The sequence below is a fragment of the Neovison vison genome, chromosome 9 (assembly GCF_020171115.1).
Source record: "Neovison vison isolate M4711 chromosome 9, ASM_NN_V1, whole genome shotgun sequence".
In the NCBI taxonomy this organism is placed as follows: Eukaryota; Metazoa; Chordata; class Mammalia; order Carnivora; family Mustelidae; genus Neogale; species Neogale vison.
This window is the reverse complement of record NC_058099.1, coordinates 27,541,299-27,565,392: the sequence shown is the minus strand read 5'-3', so window position 1 is coordinate 27,565,392 and position 24,094 is coordinate 27,541,299. Positions and strand designations below refer to the sequence as shown.

The following is a 24,094-nucleotide window of genomic DNA, read 5'->3' as shown; positions in this document are numbered from 1 at the left end:
AGGGTTATGGACATTGGGGATGGTATGTGCTTTTGGGTAAATTGGAAGGGGAGATGAACCATGAGAGACTATGGACTCTGAAAAACAATCTGAGGGGTTTGAAGTGGCGGGGGGGTGGGAGGTTGGGGTACCAGGTGGTGGGTATTATAGAGGGCACAGCTTGCATGGAGCACTGGGTGTGGTGAAGAAATAATGAATACTGTTTTTCTGAAAATAAATAAATTGGAAAAAAAAATTCAAAAAAAAATGTTTAAGACAGAAAAAAGATGGCAAGAAAGGGAAGTAGAAATGACAGAATGAAGCATTATTTGAGGTATTATGCCCAACACTGACAGAAATCACCAGAGGACATTTTCTCTCAAATATCCCTTTGTTGAAAGAGATGTTGAATATTTTCTTTTGTAGGTTCTAAATTAAATGACTAATTTTTGTTAAAGTCTATGAATTACCTTGTTCCTTACACGTAACAGAGAAATTTAGTTTTAACCCTGAATAAAACTGACTCTCCTCATTTATAACACCTAGCTCTGCCCCATGGGAAGACTAGCTACTCCTGTCAATGATACCACAAAGCTCCTGGGCTTACTGGGTGCATCTCAGCACCCCAGCACTTCCGTGGGGTGGTCAGTGTGGGTGTTGATGGCACACACTTGTGAAGAATCACAGCTTGTCATTGCTCATTCCTAGAAACTGCACATATGCATCCTGGATGCCTTCCTCCTTGCAACTGAATAGGAATGTGTATAGGAGCTGCCTTCTGGGCAGACCGAAATGACATTTGAGTCTGTTCCAAAAGCACAAATGCATGGAGAGCCTGAGGGGACCTGAAATTTGGGAAAACTCTATTTAGAACTGAAGCATGTTGGAGGAAAATTGGTAACACCAAACTAGACTGTTTACTTCTTCTTTGGATCTTAGGCAGCAAAAATGTGCACCATGCCTTGATCACTAGATACACAGATGAGGGGAAGCATCCTGACTGAAGTAAATGAGATAAGTGTTTGCTGCTTGAGAGCCTCTTTGTGGTTCCAGAATTCAATGCCCTGATAAAGCAGCAAATATTTTTCTAAGAGACCCTTTTTCAGATTGTAATTTGTGTTCCCTACAGGCTGACAGCAATGTAGTTCAGGATGCCCTTCTATACAGGAATATTCATAGGCAGCTTCTTGGTGCCGGCCAAGTCCACAAGCTGCGCATGCCTAGCTGCATGTCCAAATGGCCAAGAAAGAATTGCTACTATCACTATACAAGACACAAAGGGTTAGGCAGGGTTATAGCATGCAACTGATAGGGATTGTGTATGCATGTAAACACTTTAATTATGGGGTCCAAGATGACCATGATTCAATCTCATTTCAATGTGACCTCCTTAACTTTTATAAAAAACTTTATTCTATTTATTTTTTAAAAGATTTATTTATTTTTAGAGAAAGAGCACATGTGTGGGGAGTGACAGAGGGGGAGGAGGAGGAAGAGAATCTGAAGCAGGCTCCCCACTGAGTCTGGAGCTTGCATAGGCCTCAATCTCATGATCCTGAGATCATGACCTGAGCCAAAATCAAGAGTCAGATGCTCAACTGACTAAGCCACTCAGGTGCCCCACAAATTTTATTTTAATAACTCTTTTTTAGATTATTCAAGGTTATCATTTTATTGGAAGAGGATTTTGGCTTTTTCTACGAACAACTAAATCTAAAGAGTTGCAGTGAAATGCTCTTTGGAGGGGACCTGGAGGTGGGGTCAGGCCACCCTGGTGCCAGAAATGCTTGCACACCAGGGAGGCTTCTGGGCACCTGGTGCAGCCACTGGCAATGCAATGAGCTGTACAGGGCTTCATGCTTTTTATTACTATTGCTTTTATTTTGTATATTACATAACAAAATATTATTGACACGTTATATTTTTTTGAAAGATGATTGGGTTCAAGGGAATTCCAATGGGACTTTTGGCACATTATTAGAATGAAACAATTTTTGAGACTAGTGAAGGAAATGTTGAAAAGATGAAACAGAAGGGTATGGCCCTGCACAATTAAAAAAAACAAAACATGGAGCACTGGGTGTGGTGCATAAACAATGAATCTTGGAACATTGAAAAAATAAAATAAAATTTAAAACAGACTTTGTATAAAGTAGTAGTAATTGGTGTAATACAATATGAGCTTAGAAAGAAATAATGGAAAGAATAGAAAGTCAAGAAAAAGATCTATGTAAATATAAATAATTTAGAATACAATAAAGTCACTTGAGAAACATCTACAGATGAAAGATCTATATCTGTAAAGAAAGATTAAATAACAAATGTTAGACTAATCATTGTACCAAAATAATGTCTACATTCTGAAAGAACTTGATATTTCCTTAAAAACCCTCAAAAATTTTTTTGGAGAGAACTTTCCAACCAAATACGTCGCAAAATTCAGAAGCAATAAAAAGAGGTGACAGACTTGATTACATAAAAACACCCAGAATCAACCTAAAAAAAATAAAAAGAGAGAAAAAATGTTTTATAATAATCATAATATACATAAAAATTTCCTGAAAACCAGTAAGAGAAATGTAAAAAAACAGAGGAATGAGAATATCACAAAAGAGGTACATATATGGTCAAAAAAAGGGAGAAAATTTTACATAAATATAACAAAGATTCAATAGTCAAAATGTATATAACATTTCCTACAATTCAATAAGAAAAAGAAAAAAATGGATCAGAAAGATCTATAAATGGTCAATAGTCGTAAAAATTTTAACCACAGTAGGAGTAAAACAAATGCAAAACGAAGTTTTCACCTATCCAACTGAACAAAGATTTTTAAGGAATAAGAATAGCTAGTGTTTTCATGGACATCATCCTAGTCTGTTTAGGCTGGTATAACAAAACACCATAAACTGGGTGGCTTCAACCACAAACACTTATTGTCGGAACTCTAGAAGCTAGGATATCCAAGATCAGGTTGCTGGCAGATTTAGTGACTGGTGAGGACCTGCTAACCTGAAGACCTGATTTTTACATGGCTTTCTTCTTATTGTGTCTTCACAGGTCAGAAAGGACAAGGGAGCGCTCTGGAGTCTATTTTTTATATAGGAACTATCTCGTTTGTGAAGGGTCTACCCTCATGACCTAATCACCTCCCAAAGACTCATCTCTAATTACCATCAAACTGGGGATTAGGTTCCAACACAAATTTGGGTGTGAGTGGGAGTGATACAAACATTCAGTCTCACCACACCAGGAAGAAAACCATGGCCAGCTGAGCTGGTTATACAAGGCAAAGCTGGTTATACAAGGCAATACAGAATGGTAGTGAAAGAAGGTAGCTATACATCAGCTATAGCCATTTGACCAGCTACAGAAAAGAAGACTACAAGAGTCAGGAGTATTCCTCTTTATTCCGCTGGGAAAAACACAATTTTTGTGTGTGTATCAAATATTGTTGTTTTCCTATTATGTCCTTATCATGTAACATAAGACAGACTTACTGACTTTTTATCATAGTATTTAAGTATTGTTAATTTTACATTATAGTGTTTAAATTACATGGTATCAAGAAGAGTAAACATCACCCAAAGACTTTGTGTCCTCTTTTGGGGAAAGAGTTAATAGGTTCTCAGTTGAAGATAGGATAGCCATATCAGGTTAGGTGAAATTATAACCTTATCATTGTTTTTATTTGGAAATCAAGTATAGTTTAATGAGAGGAAGATGAGAGCCAAACTGACACGGAATAGATTTGCGATAGTTAAATTTAAATTAAAAAAAAAAATTAAATAATCTCTACACCCAACATGGGGCTCAAACTCACAATCCCAAGATGAAGAGATGCTTGATCCTCTAACTGAACTAGTCAGATGCCCCATGATAGTTAAATTTAAATGTCAACTTGACTGGATCAGGGGATGCCCAGATTATTTGATTAAACGTTATTTCTGGTAAGGCTGCGAGGGTGTTTCAGGATGAGATTAGCATTTGAATTGTAGATGCAGTAAAGTAAATTGCCCCCCTGCAAGGGGCATCATCAGATGTGCTGAGAGCCTACAAAGAACAAAAAGGCAGAAGAAAAGGAATTTGCCCCTTTTTTCTGCCTCATTGTTGGTGCTGAGATATTTCATCCCTTCTCCTGCCCTGGAATTTACATTATTGGTTCTCAAGCCTTAGATTCAGACTGAATTATACCATCGGCTTTGCAGGGTGTCCAGCAGTTAAACGGCAGACCCTGGAACTTCTCAGTTTCGGTAATTGGGTGAGCTAATCCCTTATAATAAATCTCCTTTTATATCCTATTGGTTCCGTTTCTCTGGAGAACCCTAACTAATACAGACACCATAAATAGTCACTTTCTTGCACTGATGGTAAATTGCTACCATCTTTCTGGAAGGGAATTTGGGAGTGTGCTTCAAAAGCTTTAAAAATAAAGTCATGCGTTTTGACATAATTCCACATCTAGGAAGTTATCCAACAGTAATATCTATGGATGAATTTATAGATTTCTCCACATGAATAGATAACTCAGTGTAGTTTAGAAAACTAAAAAACTGGACACAACTTAAATATCAAATCATTGTGGATTTACCAAGGAAACTACTTCATCCTTCAAAGCTACACTAGGAAAGTTATTTTTTAAGTGAACTGTACTTTTATATTAGTCTTATGTAACATGAGGCTATAAAACAATTTGCTCATGAGGCCATTTTTATACACCATTTTTTGACACTTACAAATCTGCATTTCTGCGGAGAATGGAGCTCTGTTTTAAAGACAAGGGTGTGAAGAAGAGATAGTAATGGTGGGATTCCTCTCAGAAATGAAAGCTGAGTCTATAAATGCCACTGGTTCTAATAGCTGTCTGAAAAGGTGTTAGAGAATAAAGGTCAGGAACTATATTTTAAATGCTATTTTAAAACCTCAGAACTTTTGTCATTTACCCTTTCCAGAAACTGCCTCGCTGTTTCCCCATAGTAATCATTCCTTTATTTAACAATATTTTTGAGCACCTAATATGTGCCAGGCACTATTTTGGGTGCTAAGGTAGGAGCCGTGAAGAAAACAGAAAAAGTCACTGCTTTCATGTTACTATGTACTCAGATTCACAGTCGTAGACATAAAGCAATCAAATATATATGTCAGTGGGTGATGAGTGCTATGGAAAAATAAAAAGAAGAGTGAAGAAATAAGAGCATGTAGCCGCTTTGATTAGCTGACATCTGAACACAGGCCCCAGGAAGTGAGGGAGTGGGCCATGCTGGCTTCCAAGGGAAAGGAGGACTGTGGAGGTAGAGACAAAGGTAAGGCCAGTGACCCTGAGTCAGAAGTGTGCTTAGTGGCTAAGGAGCAGCCAGGAAATCAAAGAAGCTAGTGTGAAGTAAGGCAAAGGAAGAATGTAAGATATGAAATCAGAGGCAGTTGGGGTCCAGAGAACATAGGGAGATAAGGGTTAGCAAAGAAATTCTTAAATTATGGAAACTTATATCTGAGTTATACCAGAAAGCAAAGAGCTGGAGGGATTCTATACAACTTTTTAGTTAGTCTACCAACAGGTGAACAAAACAGGGTCAATATATGAGATCTATTGGCAGGTATGAGAGGTATATGGAGGCAGGTTGGGGCTAAGAAGGTGGGGCTGGGGTTTCTTTGAAACCCAGAATGGTTCTGAAATAATGATGCATGGCACATGTTTTTAAATGGAAGTTTGTTTTTGAAAATCTGTTAGAAAATGTCAGTGGGTGTTCTCCCTGTGTAACCAAGCATGAAGAATGAATACCCTCCAGTTCACTTCTGTTTTTCTTGCAAAGAATATGCATACAGAGGTTTGCTATAGAGAAAATGAGTAATTTGAATTTTTCTCCTGAACTCAGAAATGATCCAGATTATTTGGCAGTTTGACGTCTTCCAGTTTGCATTGCATTTGCATTTTAACACAATGTCAATAGACATAACTATCTTCTTTGAACATTTTATTCTTTTCCTTTACAGAGTAGTTATTCTGATCAGAGGATAAAATAACAACTTAAAATGAAGACTCTGATGGAAATCAGGCCTACCGATTGAAAGAAATTTAAAAAGAAATCCTACCTCAAGCTGTATGTGTAATAGCAGGAAATGATACACTCCTGCTGTTTCAGAAAAGATGAATTACTATGAATGCTTCCTAAATAAAAGATGAAACTTCAAAATATTGGCATCTGAAAAAAAAATAGAGCTTAACCAAGAAAGGAAGACCCCTACCACATAGAATGCACTACATTAGGACCTTTTAAACATAAATGCCTTAAGAAGAGATTGTATATTTATTTGTGAATTCATAAAATATTATTGCATGTATGTTCTGTTCCAGCAACTGTGCTAGGTACAGGATAACTTGAGGCAGTAGTGAAGGATGATAAGGGAATTAACTATATTATATGTGTCATTTACCCTTTACAGAAACTGCCTCACTATTTCCCTATAGTAATCATTCTTTTATTTAACAATTATTTTTGAGCACCTAGTATGTGCCAGGCACTATTTTAGGTGCTAAGATAAATGAAGCAAACATATAGGGGTGGGGGAAATTACTGTAGAAACACACAAAAGACTGGAGAACTGGGAAAGGCTTCTTGAAAGAGATATTGATTGGGAACCCAGAAAATCTGAATTGGAAGGATGGTGCAGTAGGAAGATCTTGGGAAAGGGGTCGAGGGACCTAGCTTCCAGTATGAACTCTGCTATTAACTAAATTTGTGGCTTGAAAGGTGACAGGAAGCTGGAACGAAGGGAAGAGACAGGAAAAGCAAGGGGACTATGAGAGACTTTCCAGGGAGAAAGACTGAGGGTCTTGAAGGGTTGGCTGTTGCCCTTTGCCGACTATGCTATGCCTGTGGTGCTACTTATCCTGGGTTTTTTGCATTGAAGAGAAGCAGTTGAGGACAACTTTAGTGTCTCTCCTGCACCTCCTTTACTATCTGTGGACTTTTCTAGCTCCTCCATAACAATTTCTGAAAACTAAGACTGATCTACTGTATTGCTTTTCAGTGAGTACTCCCAGAATCTCCTGCTTGATCACCCAGGATCCTCATTAAAAAATACCAATCTTTGGTCTTACTTCAGGGGGCTGAATCAGAATATCTGGGGCTAGAATCTGGATCCATATTTTAAGACCCTTATTAGGTGATTCTCATCCTCGCCCACCCATTCCATCCTCCTCGCCATCCAAAGAAAGTGGTACCCACTCTTGTACCCCCAAAAAAGACACTGTGGGGACTGAAACCTATGGCTCTCGACTCCCTGTTGGGATAGGCTTTCCACTCCACTGTGTAATTTTTCATTTCTGGCCCAACAATCTAAACTTACTTCGTATTTCTATAAATAATGTGGAGAAACTCCTATGTTGTTAAGAAGCATAATAGGAAATTAAATTGTACACTGTGATAATTTGATTTTATCTTTGAGCAAAAGTATTCATGGAAAAATACTGAAAGGAAATCCAACAAAATGTTAGTATTTTTGCCTTCATGGCGTAGATTGTTGATTTTATCCATCTTTCTCTGTTCCCATAGTTTGTGTCCTAAAAAATATGTGCACATAAAATAACACAATAACTTCATTTAACCAGGAATAAAATCAAAGTTGAAATGCATAAGGCTATAAGCGGCCTTCAGAGAACTTTCAAAGCCCCTGACAACTTGTGTTTTCAAGATTTAACAGTTTTTGTTGGCTCTGGCCTCCCAGATGGTATGGATATGCTCAGTGATCTCTGACCTCATTTGATTTCTAAAAATGTCCTTTGATCATCAACTTTTGCCCTACTTTTCCTGAAAAATTAAGTCGTCAGAAACTCTGACTCAGGAACACAAAGGATTTGGAAGGTTTCAATTTGGGGGATGAATAGAAATCATGGGGAGTAATATCTGTTCACTTCTAAAACCCTGTAAATCCTCTTTATGAGAAATTTAAAGGTAGGCTTGAAATTCTTGATCTGGGACTTAAAAGTTGATGAGGAGAAAAAGAAATGCATTTATTCTCAAATAGAGATAAAACCAAAATTTTAAAAGATTGTGATTTTCTTTGATGACTTTTTATTATGAACCAAGTGATTTTTAATTTTTAAAGTTTTGTGTAATATACTATTATATACAGTTTAAAATTAAAAAATATGAACTATCCACAGTCCTACTATACATTAACATTACAGCATATTTTCTATAGTTTATGAATAGGACTGGAATCATAGACTACATATAATTTGCATTCTTATAATTTTTCGTGATATTTTAATGTACATATTTCTCAGGTCACTAAGTAGGTTTTAGAAACATCAATGAACCAATTCCTCACACTAAGGTCATTACAGAACTGATTTTTTTTTTTTAAGATTTTATTTATTTATTTACTTGTCAGAGAGAGAGAAAGAAGCAGGCTCCCTGCTGAGCAAGAAGCCGGATGTGGGACTCGATCCCAGGACCCTGGGATCATGACCTGATCCCAAGGCAGCGGCTTAACCAGCTGAGCCACCCAGGTGTCCCAGAACTGATCTGTTTTGTTCAGATTATGTATCTGCCTCAAATTACTTAAAATAGGCTTTTGGTATCACGACATATTTGGATAGTCAGGAGGATCTTCATTCTATTTTCTGTTATCCTATTAGATAATTAGTTACACCTAGGTGAAATAGTGATAAGAGGCAGCATAAGTTCAAGTGAAAAAACTTACTTTCAGTCCTCATCAAGACATATATCTCATGGATGGAGATTCATATAAAAAAGCTTATGATTAAATAATCAATATCAACTTTTTAAATAGGAAATATAACTTGTGATAACAGATGAATCTAGACAAATTTTTGTGAAAGTACTAATATGAGGATTCTTTCCACTCCTCTGTCCTATTTTAGAAACTGCAGGCCCTCTAAGTCCTATACAATGTAGGGAAAATAGATAGCCATTGACCTTGGAGAATCTTAGGAAACATTTATTAACATAAGCATTGAAATATTTCCAGATGGATCTGGACTCTGAATATCTGGGTATTGATATATCACCTGGAGTCTTCCCTATTTATTTCTCAATAAATCAGATGGCAGCCAAAGCTAGATAAGCCCTATACTCGAAGAAAGAGAAAGGTAACATATTCTTATATAAATGACATAGCAGGTAACTGCTGATACCACATGGAAAAACACTGGATAATAGAAAGCTCTATCAGTGCCTAATCTTGGAGACCAGAAGTAATATTCCCTGGAATCTTTTTTTTTTTGATCCCTGAAATTCAAGTGTAGCTCCTCTGATCTTTCAGTAGGAAGATTATGTTCCTCCAATTTTAGTTAAAACCCTTACAAAAAATTCCCTAAGCATTTTTCATATTAGAATTTCCTTTTTAGTTCCTATAGTGACACATGCTCTTTACATTTAAACTTAAATTGTCTTGTATCAATCACCAAGTAGTTCTTTTGGGGCTTGAGAAAAAATTCATTCATAAAACATGAAGAATGCAAAGTGGCTCTTTTCCTAACTCTGAATTCAGTTATATCATGTTGATATCTTGAAATCAGCCACAGTGAGAGTACAGAAATCAACAAAGACTTTAAGTCGGAACCCTCACCTCTAGCCCCGTCAGCCTTGCTTGACCAGACCACCACTGTCTATAGAGCTCCACAAATGACTAAAGCGTGAGAAGTCTGACAATCATGTACTTCATGGCCCTGATTTTAATGTAGATATCATTAATTGGCTCTTGCTGGCTTTAAGATGTAGAGACTAGACACAACAGTAAAAGCTATTTGTAAAGAAAAATGAGAGCCAAGTTTCCCATTTAGAAGCACTCCAAAGTGACCCAAAGAATAAATTATAGAAAACTTTCTTCTTCCTTTAGTTCAAAGAAGAAAGAAGATGACAAAGATGAAGAATGAACAGGAAAAAGTAGAGGAGAAGGTAAAAGAAAAAAGAAGGAAAAGGAAGAAAAAAATGGGGATGAAAAAAGGGCTTGTCAAAAATCCTGCCTTCTCATAGTGGCCAGAATGCACAGACATTATTCATCCTTTGTTTCAAAAGCACTTTTATTGTGGATTTTAATTTTCCTTTTTTTTCCCCTTTTCTTTCTTTCTTTCTCTTTTTTAAAATGGCAATATTAGAATACCCTACAACATGCCCTCCTATCAGTACAAGAATATTCTGGACCATGCTTTGTTCCTGCCCTTCACAATCAAGACTGTTCACTCCTTTGAGGGCCCTACTCCATTAATGAGTCATAATGTTCTTTTTCTGAGGTTCAATGACACAAATAAAGGATCCTCAGATGTAAAAGAACCAGTCACAGGAAAAACAACACTGGACAAAAGACATTGAACTTGAATCATTGCTTTTGGAGAGAGTCAAGGGCTTAGATCAGACTCATTATGAAGTTGCCTTTCAGAAAATTAAATTTCTTATTAAACTGCTAACTTGACTCTAATTTCTCAAAGACTGTTATTTTAGTTCATCTTAGTTTAATACTAGTCAAATACATCACTTAAAATATACTCTATTGAGACTTTCTGAATATCAAATATATAGCCAAATGAGATATCAAAATTTCTCATACAGGCAGTTCAGATGAGATGGTTTCATAAATTACATCAATGGTACAGCATATATTCTATAATCTCAAGACAAGAATAATTTTCATAAGTCCAGTATACTTCTAAGTGTTGTTGGTGTCACCATGAATCACAACAAAAAGAAGGTGAAGGTGAAACACAGGTATAGTAATTTGCAGTTTGCACCATATTTCAGGTGCATTTCTGCTTTGACATTAAATTCAGACAAGCAACAATAAGTAATTCTCGGTTACCCTTTGTGATATCACAGAGATTTTTCTAATAAAACACAGAAGCAGAAAACACAAAATCTAAGTCCCTAGTCAGGCAAGGATTTTGTTCTATTTAATTCATGAACACCAGATATTTCTACTGTCTAAGAAAGTTACTTGGGAGACTGGGCACTCAAAAAATACTTGTAGATGGAATGAGTTAATGATTGCAAATTTCAGGTGGTAACTTTACAATTTTTTTAGAGTTTTCATTCAGTTTGATTGACTCTGCCAATGGTTATAGTTCCTTTTTATTTTCCATGGTAACTATATATGTCTGCCACAGAGAAGTAAAGAAACTCCAGTCGCAATTCATGTTTTATAATTCTACAAATTAACTTTATTTTCATAAAAACCTCATCTAAATTAAGTTAGTCATGTCAGAAAATCCCTTAGCTAAGGAATACATGCAACAAAAATTATAACAAGAGTCCAATTTATATTTATAATCTTGCTTGTTAAAATCTTTTATTGTTATTTATTTCCATTACTTATTTTCCCCATTCACAAAAGCACAATGAAAACAAACAAATGCCAACAACTAAAAACTGATTTTCTGTTAAATGAGACAGGGAGCCATCAAAATCCTAGAGGGGAGCACAGGCAGCAACCTCTTTGACCTCAGCCAGAGGAAATTCTTACTAGACATGTCACCAGAGGCAAGAGAAACAAAAATGAACTATTGGGGCTTCATCAAGATAAAAAGCTGCTGCACAGTGAAGGAAACAATCAACAAAACTCAAAGGACTAGTATCCAAAATCTATAAAGAACTTACCAAACTCAACTTACTTAAAAAACAAATAATCTAGTTAAGAAATGGCAGAAGACATGAAAAGACACCTTTCCAAAGAAGACATCTAGATGGCTAACAGACACATAAAAAGATGTGCAACATAATTCATCAGGGAAATACAAATCAAAAGCTTGGTGAGATACCACCTCACGCCGGTCAGAATGGCTAAAATTAACAACACAAGAAACAATGCATGTTGGTGAGGATGTGGAAAAATGGGAGCCCTCTTGCACTGTTAGTAGGTGGGAAAACAAACTGGTGTGGAGGGTTTTGCGGGGGGTGGGGGTTGGGTGAGCCTGGTGGTGGGTATTATGGAGGGCACCTATTGCATGGAGCACTGGTGTGGTGCATAAATAATGAATGTTGGAACACTGGAAAGAAATAAAATGACATAAAATAAAAAGAAAAATAGAACTACCCCATGACCCAGCAAATGTACTACTAGGTATTTAACCAAAGGCTACAAAAATACATATTTAAAGGGGTACATGCACCCTCTATTTATAGCAGCATTATCAACAATCGCCAAACTATGGAAAGAGCCCAAACATCCATTGAATGATGAATGGATAAAGAAGTGGTATACACACACACACACACACACACACACACACACACACACATAACCTATATTACTCAGCCACCAAAAAGAAAGAAGTCTTGCCATTTGCAATGATGTAGATGAAGCTAAAGTGTATTTTGCTAAGTGAAATAAGCCAGAGAAAGAGAAATAACATATGACTTCACTCTTATGTGAAATTTAAGAAACAAGACGGATGAACATATTGGAAGGGGGAAATAAAGAGAGAAGGAAACAAACCATATGAGGCTCTTAAAATAGAACAAAGTGAGACTTGATGGAGGGAGGGAGATGGAGGATGAGTTAGATGGGTGTTGTGTATTAAAGAGGGCATTAGTTGTGATGAGCACTGGGTATTATACGTAAATGATGAATCACTGAATTCTCCTCCTGAAACAAATATTGTGTGTGACTAGAATTTAAATAAAAATTAAAGAACAAAACAAACAAACAAAAACAAAGGGAATGTCTCATACTCTTTTGCTAACTAAGCACCTAAACTGTTTTTTTTTCCTAGCAATCTCAAGCAGCTGTGAGATCACCTGGACACAAAGGAACACTCATTTATTAAGGCAGTTTCTAAAAAGAAAAAATACCATATCCACATCTGGTAGTCTATTAGAAAATGTATTATGGTTGAAAATAGTTATTGAACACTCTTGGAACATGTATATTTAAGGAGAATCAACTTAATTACCTTTGTATAACTTAATTATACAGTTAATTAATGTTAATCAGTCAATGAAGTATTTATAATTAACTGCACATACTTGCTATTATATACCACTACACCTGGAGATTTCTTTTAAACTAAATCTGCCTATAGATGTCTATAAATGAAAATATGTAAAAAAAATTATCTGTAGTAGTAATTTTTCAGAAATACCAAAACATATGAAAGTAGACCTTTTGTTTGAAAATTTAATTCTAAACTTCTCTTTCCAAGTTAAGAAATAAAGACTTTCTCACCTGAAAATAAGAAAATGTGATTTTAAAAATGCCCAAGCTTCCAAATCTATGGTAGGAAAATTTTATAGTTTTTGGTAACAAATTCTCTTAAAATTCATGAATTATTTAGATCACTGTTTCCTTAATTTGGCTGTGTATCAGAATCTCTTGGGAAGCTTTTAAGAATATATATCTCATCAGTATTACACAATTCACAGACCTGAGCCCCTGAAACAAATAATTCATGTGTTAATTAAAAAAAAAACAAACACCAAAGGCAGACATTTCTTCTAAGAAGACATAGAGACGGCCAACAGACACATGAAATGATGCTCACTGCCACTCATCATGAAGGAAATGCAAATCAAAACCACAATGAGATATTAACTCCCAACTGTCAGAATGGCTAAAATAAAAAATTTAAGAAACAAATGTTGGCGAGGATGTGCAAAAAAAGGAACCTTCTTGGACTGTTGGTAGGAATGCAAACTGGTGTAGCCACTGTGGAAAAAGTATGGAGGTTCCTCAAAAAATTAAAAATAGAGCTACCCTGTGATCTAGTAACCAAACTACTGGATATTTACCCAAAGAATACAAAAGCACTAATTCAAAGGGAAATATGTGCCCCTATGTTTATTGCAGCATTATTTATAATAGGTAAATTATGTAAGCACCCCAAGAGTCCATCCATCGGCTGAGGAATGGATAAAGAAGATGTGTAAAGATACACACACACACACACACGAATATTATTCAACCATAAAAAAGAATAAAATCTTGCCATTTGCAACAACATGGGTAGACCTAAAGGATATAATGCTAAGTGAAATAAGCCAGTCAGAGAAAGACAAATAGCATGATTTCATTCATATGTGGAATATAATAAATAAAATAAAGCAGCAAAGGAGGAAAGAGAGAAAAGGAAGCCAAGAAATAGACTCCGAACTATAGAGAACAAACTGAGAGTTACCAAATGAGAAGTGGGTGGGGGGATGGGCGAAATGGGGGATGGGGATTAAGGAGGGCATCTATTGTGATGACCACTGGGTGTTATATATAAGTGATGAACCACTAAGTTCTGTTCATGAAACTAATATTACATTATATGTTAACTAACTGGAATTTAAATAAAAACTTGAAACTGAAAAAAAAAATAACAAGAATATATATCTCAGGATCTCTGCCTAGATCTTGGATCCAGAACCTTTGGGGATAAAACTCTAGAATCTGTTGTTTGTTTGTTTGTTTTTGTTTTAAGTATGCTCCATGTCCAGCATGGAGTCCAATGTGTGGCTTGAGCTCACAGCCCTGAGATCAAGACCTGAGCTGAGATGAAGAGTTGGACACTTAACTGACTGAGCCACACAGGCACCCCAAAAGTCTGTATTAATTTTTTTTTCTCCAGGTGATTCTGATGTATAACCAAATTTGAGAATAGATTTTAATAAGTATCTCCTTCCATCACCGGCTATCCTCATTAATTCTTCCACATACTCTAAAAATTGAATACATAAAAATACATAAATACCTAAAAATTAAGCCAGTTATCAAACTCAGACTTTGAATTTTATGACTTAATATTTGGTCCACAAAAAACACATAAAATTCCGGAGCACCCATTAGGTAATCCAAACACAGTATCTTTCATCTTTCATAGCTATTGCAGCCATAGTACCAGTTCAGAATTGTGTGGCTTCTGATCAGGACATTCATTATAGAGAAAATAAACAGTAAAATTTTAAATATAAGCGCAAATCACAAGGCTTGATGTTCTCACTTGCCAGCTTTGATTTGTGATTTGTTGCTACTCACACATCAGCAGCTCTTTTTCGTGTCCTCTGCTATAAAAGATGTAGAGATTTATAAGCGGTAAGTAAGTATCTTGAACTACAATGGGATTTTAGCTATTAAAAAAAAAAAAAAGAACCCAGAAGGTTGTTTTGATAGCCTAGGTTCCCCTTGAAAATTAGAGTTTGAGAGGGCTTGAGTGCAGGTAATTTTGGGGGGGAAGTAATCCCAGGGAATAGAAATCAGAGAGTGAGACATGGAAGGAAGAAAATTTAGTATAAGGATGTGTTCTCATTTTGGTCACTGGTGTTGGCAGTGGAGTTAGATTATGCTGGGTCTTCTGAGAAGCAATGTAGAATATGCCTCAAAATTGCTCGCTGGAAGGAGAGAAAATGAAAGCATTCATGCACAAGCTCCCATTTCCATTTAGTCAAGGATTGCCTCATCAGATGTTTATTCTCTGGCCTTCCAGTGTGTCCATGTGTGAGTGCTCATTCTCACAAGCATCCCACACCACAATGTCAAAGGCCTGGAGCACAAAGCAGAAGGTATGCCGCAGGCAAAGGTGAAGTGCTCTGAGATTACATATTTGTATGAAACCCTCAGATTACATATTTGTTACATGACAGCTAGATTAAAAGGTGGGCCAGGAAGACCAGAGACAAGGCACCAAAAGTCATTCAATATAGTCATGCATGTATGTATCCTGGAGGCTGCTGTTTTGCAATGAGTCTGCCATTTAGAGGTGTGTTTCCCAAGGCTGAATACTCTGATTTATGTATTGAAATATTCCCATAGCTCTCTGAATTACCAAAAATAACATGAAGTTATGCTCCTTACAGACTGTACATTGGGAGTCTGTACAATAATGGCAGCTCCCTTTCCCCCATACTGTCAATTTCTTATCCCCATCCAAGTCTTTTCACTTCTGTTTCTACCGAGCAATTGTGTTCTATTTCACCTGTGACCAGTGAGAAGCTAACTCATCCCCAAATCTATGATACACATTTAGAAAATGAACAAGATATGGAAATTAGAGTGGGGGTACCAAGCATCTCAATGATACGTTTGGGTGTAAGTCTCCACTTTGACTAGTATCACCTCACTATCAACTCTATTAGAGATAATAACACTGTCTGGTGCTCCTACACCAGGCTCCTTGGTTTCCCTAAGGCATACAACTAAAGTGATGGAGGGTCAACACTATTCTGAAGATTCATGGTCAACGACACTTGTAGAAAACCTGCCACAACACAACTTGTTATTATCTGCCATGTTTCTGGAAGATGGACCTTGCTCCTCTTCATCACTGCTCCCAAATAATTCTCAGAGATAAGCCTACTTTGCCTTATATACCATCATCACCAGGATGCATTCTGAAAGTCAAGAGACCATCCCATTCCCAAGAATAGTTTTCCTTTTGACTTAATCTATATATTTTTAAAAAATATTTTATTTATTTGACAGAGACACAGCAAGAGAGGGAACACAAGCAGGTGGAGTGGGAGAGGGAGAAGCAGGGTCCTGCTGAGCGGGGAACCCGATGTGCGGCTCAACCTCAGGATCCTGGGATCATGACCTGAGCTGAAGGCAGACGCCTAATGACTGAACCACCCAGGCGCCCCTTAACCTGTTTCTAATTCCACTGTTTAGACACTGTCTCTGATCAAAGTCCACCTTTTTGTGGTCACTGACAATGCCTGCATTTGACCTCTGATGCTGTTAGCTCTGTGCTACTTCTCTTGCCCCTATCTTGTCTATTCCCAAGAAGATGCAGGCCCAGCATCTGGAAACATATAGCTTGATCATTTGCTGGGAGATTTGTTGCTACAGGAAACTGCCTTTGTGCATTCCTGCTGCGTGAAGGGGAACAGAATGATTAGATTCCTTATGCTTGTGAGGTATTACATATTCTTATGGATGAACTCATCAAATTGAGTCTGATCTAAAATAATACAAAAGTAGAAAGGAATTATTCATTCTACCATCCCCCCTTTTTTTGCAGTTCCCATGGATACCCCACCCCTAATCCACTGTCTAATTCCCTATGAATTTATTTCTTTGGCAATGAGCAGAAAGTGATACTAAGACAGGCTTAGGGGAGGGGACATTCTAGCTCAAATAACTGAACAACTAAGGGAGTATTTGACCTCAGTTATGGTTTCACTCAGTGTTCAGTAAGAAGGAAACAGACATTTATACCTTCATTTCTTGGTTCTACTTCCACAATGTTATATTCATTTTCAGAGAACTCCCCACTCCCAGCCAGTGGTTGTAAGAGGACTGTAGCAGCATCAACCCCTGCATGCTTTTATGTGGTTTAAAAAAAAAAAAAGAATTGAGAGCATATCTGAAGATTCACAACAAAATTTTTGTTGAGCCTCATTGAATCTTAATGACTTATTCATTTATATTGGATTTTTATGGATTGAATTGTGCCCCTCCAAACTCATATGTTGAAGTCCTAACATCTGGTACCTGTGAACTTTACCTTATTTGAAAATAGGGTCATGGCAGGTGTCATTAGTTAAGGTTATGTCTTATGGGAGTAGTGTGAGTCTTTAATCCAGTATGACTGGTGTCCTTACAAAAAGGGAAAATAAAAAAACATAAAAATAAAAAAATTTTTAAAAAAGGAAAATTCAGAAAAGAGGCACACAGGGAACATCATGTAAAAATGAAGTTTGAGATTGGGGTGATGCAGCAAAGCCCAAGAAATACCACAGGATGCTTGCAAAGCACCAGAAGCTAACAGAAAGACATGGAACAGACTCTGTCACAGCATCCAGAAGGAACTAACCCTGTTGACACTTTGATTTTGGAACTATAAGATAATAACTTTCTGCTGTTTAAGCCACCCAGTTTGTGGTACTAGGTAAGTACCACCAGAAAACTAATAGATGGACCAATCACCATAATCCAGTGAAAGCAAAGCACTGGCCAGGTTTGAGTCATGTGTAGGCCTACCAGGAATGGAATGGAATGACAGCACTGGAACCGACTGAAGGAAGGGGTGATTTTCAGGAGTTAAATTGGAATTAGAGGATGAACAGAACCTGGTTAGAAAAAATGTCAGCCTTCAACAATATAGTTCTTTATCTTCTCTCAATTTTAGGGGCATCAAGGTTCACTTCTCCATTGATCCGTATGACAAATCTTTATCCTCTTTCAGTCCTTCAACTTCTGCACAAGGCCAAGTATTTCTCAGGGCCCTAGAAACCCTGAAAATGTCCATGATTTCCTTCCTGATTGAAGGTGTTAATGGAAGTAATATTAATGTAAGATGCCTAGTTAAGTCAAATGTTATCTCAGAATCAGTGTATTTGATGACAACATTCTATTATTTGTCCATAACGTAGGAGACAATTTTGCTATACATATACCAAAGTAGTAGGACAAGTATATGTAGAAATTCTACAAAAAGCTAAACTTTGAAATGGCATGTAAAAAAAATACCAAAAAGGAAAGTAGTTTTGAGGCTGAAACACATTTTGTGTACTACTGATATGTGAGATACATGAAATTGTGGTTGCTTTAGAGAAAGGTGAAGTCACTGGTGGTATTATTAATGTATATGTTGAGATAATAAAGTTGAACCATTGGTATATATATTCATGAAATGGGCCATTAACATTCTGTTTGTTTTATATTTAACTCTGTAGGGTCTACTAATTTACAATTAAATTAGAAAATCCACTAGGACTAATGAGCTAATAATTGCAAAGAACTCTGAGCATGGATAAAAGGTACCAAGGGAGGACAAACTTCTATTTGTGAAAATCGAAACATCTGAGACTTTAATTACATCCCTTGCTAGAACTGACTTGTAATCAGCTATAGGGACTAGCTCATTAATGCCCTACTATGGGATCCCTAAACAACATATTGAAAGCCACTTCACTTATCAAATTTAAATATATTTAAGAGCAGGCATTTTCTGATAATTCTGTCTCAGCATAGCAGTTTCTCTTTTTTCACTGAAATTCAAAGGATTCTAATTAGTCCTATAGTATAACTCACCTCTGCATTTTCAGGATTTTCATTTCAGTTTTTAAAATGGGTAGTGGGTGTATGTTTAAGGGATATTATTTCAAATATGGGGGAAAGGAATAAATAAACGAGTTTCTTCAAGTCTCTGTGTAGAGATAGCTATGGGAAAAGGCTCAGTGAAATGCAGACCAAAAACAAACAAACAAAAAATCAAAGATATTTGATTTTCAGTGTGGGAACCCTGAGCTTGCCCAAAGCAGCACTGAAGGAAATGCCAAAGTTTCTCCAACTGTGATATTTGTCAATCAAGTGTTTTAGAAAATGTACAATGTTATGTACACACATATATGTACACACATTAGAAATCTGAATTACCAATTTGAAAATTTTTAAACCTGCTGAAAATTGGAGAACAATGAACAAACACCCTTAGTATAATGAACACCCTTAAATCATTCATTGATTACAACATACATTGATCCATTTTATACAAGTTTAAATATAATACTTATGTTTATATTTAATATTTACACTGGATAATATTAATTAGTGATCTTTGAGAGGGAATTTAGATGGTGTTAATTTATTTTCAATTAACTCACCTATATATTTTTTCCTTTGATTTCAAGTTTTTATTTGATTTCCAGTTAACATATGATAAAATTGGTTTCAAGTATAGAATTTAGCAATTCATCATTTGCATATAACACCCAGTGCTCATCACAAGTGCCCTCCATATTACCTATCACCCTTTGAGCCCATGCCCCACCCACCTCCCTCCATCAACTCTGTTTGTTCTCTATCATTAAGCATGTCTTACAAGAGACACTTCTTTCCCTTTCTTATTTTTCCCCTTCCCTATGATCATCTGCTTTGTTTCTTAAATTCCACACATGAGTGAAATCAGAGTGTATTTGCCTTTCTCTGATGAACTTATTTTGCTTAGCATTATACACTCTAGCTCCGTCCTCATCATTGCGAGTGGCAAGATTTTATTCTTTTTGATGACTGAGCAATATTCCATTGTATATGTATATATCACTTTTTAAAATTTTTATTTAAATTAACATATAGTGTATTATTGGTTTCAGAGATAGAGATCAGTGATTCATCAGTCTTACATAATATCCAGTGCTGATTACATCATGTATCCTTCCTAATATCCATAACCCAGTTACCCCATCCCTCCACCCCAACCCCTTCCTATGATTAAGAGTCTCTTATGATTTATCTCCCTCTTTGATTTTATATTATTTTTTTCCTCTTTTCCCCTATGATCCTCTGTTTTGTTTCTTAAATTCCACATCTGAAAGAGATCATATAATAACTGTCTTTCTCTGATTGCCTCACTTAGCCTGGCATAATACCCTCTAGTTCCAACCATGTCATTGCAAATGGCAAGATTTCATTCCCTTTGATGGCTGAGTAGTATTCCATTACACACACATACACCACATCTTCTTTATCCATTCACCCGTCAACAGACATCTAGGTTCTTTCCATAGTTTGGCCATTGTGGACCTGCTGCTATAAACACTGGTGCAGGTGTCCCTCTGGGTCATTACATTTGTATCTTAAGGGTAAATACCTAGTAGTGCAATTGCTGGGTCACAACAATTGCAACAATTGTTGTGCAACAATTGCACAACAAGTGCAACTGCTGGAACAACAATAGAGGGTAGTTCTATTTTCAACTTTTTGAGGAATCTTCACATTGTTTTCCAGAGTGGCTGCACCAGTTGTATTCCCAGAAAATGTGTAAGAAGGTTCCCCCTTTCTCCACATTCTTGCCAATACCCACTGTTTCTTGTATTGTTAATTTTAGCCATTCTGACAGGTGTGAGTTGGCTTCTCATTGTGGTTTTGATTTGTATTTCCCTGATGAATGATGTTGAACATCTTTTCATGTGCCTGTTAGCCATCTAGATATATTCTTTAGAAAGTTGTCTATTCATGTCTTCTGCCCATTTCTTGACTAGATTATTTGCTTTTTGAGTGTTGCATTTGATAAGTTCTTTATAGGTTTTGGATACTAACCCTTTATAAGATAGGTCATTTATAAATATCTTCTCCCATTCTCTAGGCTATCTTTGAGTTTTGTTGATTGTGTCCTTCACTTTCAGCAGCTTTTTATCCCAATGAAGTCCCAATAGTTCATTTTTTTTTAAGATTTTTTTTTTTTAATTTGACAGAGATCACAAGTAGACAGAGAGGCAGGCAGAGAGAGAGGTAGAGGGAAGCAGGCTCCCTGCTGAGCAAAGAGCCCGATGCGGGACTCGATCCTAGAACACCGAGATCATGACCTGAGCCGAAGGCAGCGGCTTAACCCACTGAGCCACCCAGGCACCCCCCAATAGTTCATTTTTGCTTTTGTTTCCCTTGCCTCTAGTGACATGTCTAGTAAGAAGTGCTCTGGCTGAGGTCAAAATGGTTGCTGCCTGTGTACCCCTTTAGGATTTTGATGGCTTCCTGTTTCATATTTAGGTCTTTCATCCATTTTGAATTTATTTTTGTGTACAGTATAAAAAAGTGATGTAGTTTCATTCTTCTGCATGTGGCTGTCTAGTTTTCTTAATACCATTTTTTGAAGAGACTATCTTTTTTCCATTGGACATTGTTTCCTGCTTTGTTGAAGATTAGTTGACCACATAGCTGTAGGTTCATTTCAGGGTTTTCTACTCTGTTCCACTGATGTATATGTCTGTTTTTATGCCAGTACCATACTGTCTTGACGACTACAGCTTTGTAATACAGCTTGAAATCCAGAAAAGTGATGCCTCCAAGCTTTGCTTTTCTTTTTCAAGACTGCTTTGACTATTTGAAGTCTTCTGTGGTTCCACACAAATTTTAGGATTTATTCTGGCTCTGTGAAAAATGCGTTGGCATTTTGACAGGGATTGCACTAAGTGTGTAGATTGCTTTGGTACAGACATTTGAACAATATTTGTTCTTCAGTCCCTGAGTGTGGAATATTTTTCTATTTCTTTGGGTACTTTTCAATTTCTCTCATAAGTGTTCCATAGTTTTACCTCTTTCATTAGGTTTATTTCTAGGTATCTTATAGACTTTGGTGCAATTTTAAGAGGGCTCCATTCCTTGATTTCTCTTTCTGCTGCTTCATTATTAGTATATAGGAATACAACATATTTCTGTACATTTTTATACCCTACAATTTTGCTGAATTCATGTATCAGTTCTAGTAATTTTTTTGGTAGTCTTTTGAGTTTTCTACATAGAGTATCATGTCATGCATGAAGGATGAAAGATTCATTTCTTCCTTGCCAATTTGGATGCCTTTTATTTCTTTCTGTTGTCTGATTGCTGAAGCTAGGACTTCCAGTACTATGTTGAACAACAGCAATGAGAGCAGACATCCCTGTCTTGCTCCTGACTAAAGAGGAAAAGTTGTCAGTTTTTCCTCATTGAGGATATTAGCTATGGGTCTTTCATATACAGTCTTCATGATGTTGAGGTATGTTCCCTCCATCCCTACTTTGTTATTATTTCTATCAAGAATTGATGCAGTATTTTCTTAAATGCTTTTTCTGCATGTACTGAAAAGAGCATATGGTTCTTATCCTTTTATTCTAATACAATGGTGATATATTATTTACATAAATTTTAATAAAATATCCTAAAAACCATTCTTACTGCGTCATTTGGAAATAATCTCATTAGGGAGCTAACAAAAGTTTTATGAATTTCACGTTATGCATTTGATTCTATGTGTAGAGTTAAGATTTGTCATCAACTGTGTTATAGATACCTAAAAAATAGTAAAAATTAAGGATTTTTATTTTTCTAATGCACCAGGGCTTCACAAGTAATAAGTCTAGGACTGGTTTCTTGGCCCCACAGGGTTATAAAAATGCTCACACTGCTTCCATCTTTCTCAGTCATTCTTATGTATTCAGGATCACATGGTCTTAAAGATACTCAAGGTCCAGTATCAAGTCCCCATTTCAAAGAGGAGAAAGGAAGACAGCATCTTCCAGTTAAGTTTGCCAAGTTGAAGGAGTTCTTTTTTTGTTTTTCTCCAAAATCTCAACTAAATATCTTCTGTTTATATTCCTCTGTGTACAACAAAGTTTCATGGCCATGTTTATCAGTAGAATGGTTTTTGCTGGGCACAGTGTCACCTCCAGCAAAACTGAATCAAAAAACACATCATTTTATATACCCCTAAAAAAGAAAATCTCCTGCTAATTAAGCTATGGTATGATTTTCTTTCTACTTAGAACACTTACTTGATAATCATTGAAAGAATACTTTTAGATTTTTGTTTACACTTAGAATGTTATCATATATATTGTTCTGTGTCCAGGACAATGTACACACATACACTTTTTATTTCAGTGGTAAGTCATAACAATCTCTTCGAAGACATTGTGAAAATCAATTAAATTCAACATGATTGGTACCAACTACAAACATAATTCAGTTGATAATGACGACAGTGTGAATTGCACCCACCAAATTCACCTAAGATCAGGTGATGACAATTATGTATTGATGCCTCTTGGCCAACAGTGATGGCAAAACACAAACAATGGCAAGAGCATGAAACAAAAACAACTTTGTCCTGGAACCAGTCCGTATGGCACCTGAAAATTAACTAGACTAATTTTGGATAGTTGGTGATATCTGCAACATGACTACTTGATTGTGTGTGGCAGAAACCTTCAATTTAATTCAGATTCTTTGAAAAGGTAGGTGGTAGTGTTCTCTCCTAAGTAACTTTAAGAATTAAATGTAAGTACTTTCAAAAGGTAAAAAATCCAGAAACCAGATAATTGATGTTAGATTTCATAAGCAGAATTGAGGGAGGAAAAAAGTACGCTGGATCCTGGGGAAAGAAAAGGAGAATAAATCAGAGTATAGAGAAAAAACAGATATTTGTTCAGTGAAACCTTGAAAAAGATAAAGGAACTGGTAGTAAAGAATATCTAGGCATTGGAATTGGATCCTTGAGCATGTTATGGGCACATACTTAAGCTGGAGTGAGGGGCAAGTGTGCTGATAGGATGATAACTAGTTCAGTCTTCTGCTCTGATATTGCATGCTCTTCATCAGAGTAACTAAGGTCATAAAATTCATCACCTAGCAGAGTATCTGGCATACAGCAGTGCTCAAAATTATTGATTATATTAAATTAGAAGGTTGAATTTTTGTATTG

The 24,094-nt window shown here is 36.4% G+C and overlaps 1 pseudogene; it reads right to left on the bottom strand.

Moving 5' to 3' along the window:
- Window positions 1-660: 660 nt before the first annotated feature.
- Window positions 661-24,094, bottom strand: part of LOC122916712 — a 57,301-nt pseudogene continuing 33,867 nt past the window's right edge.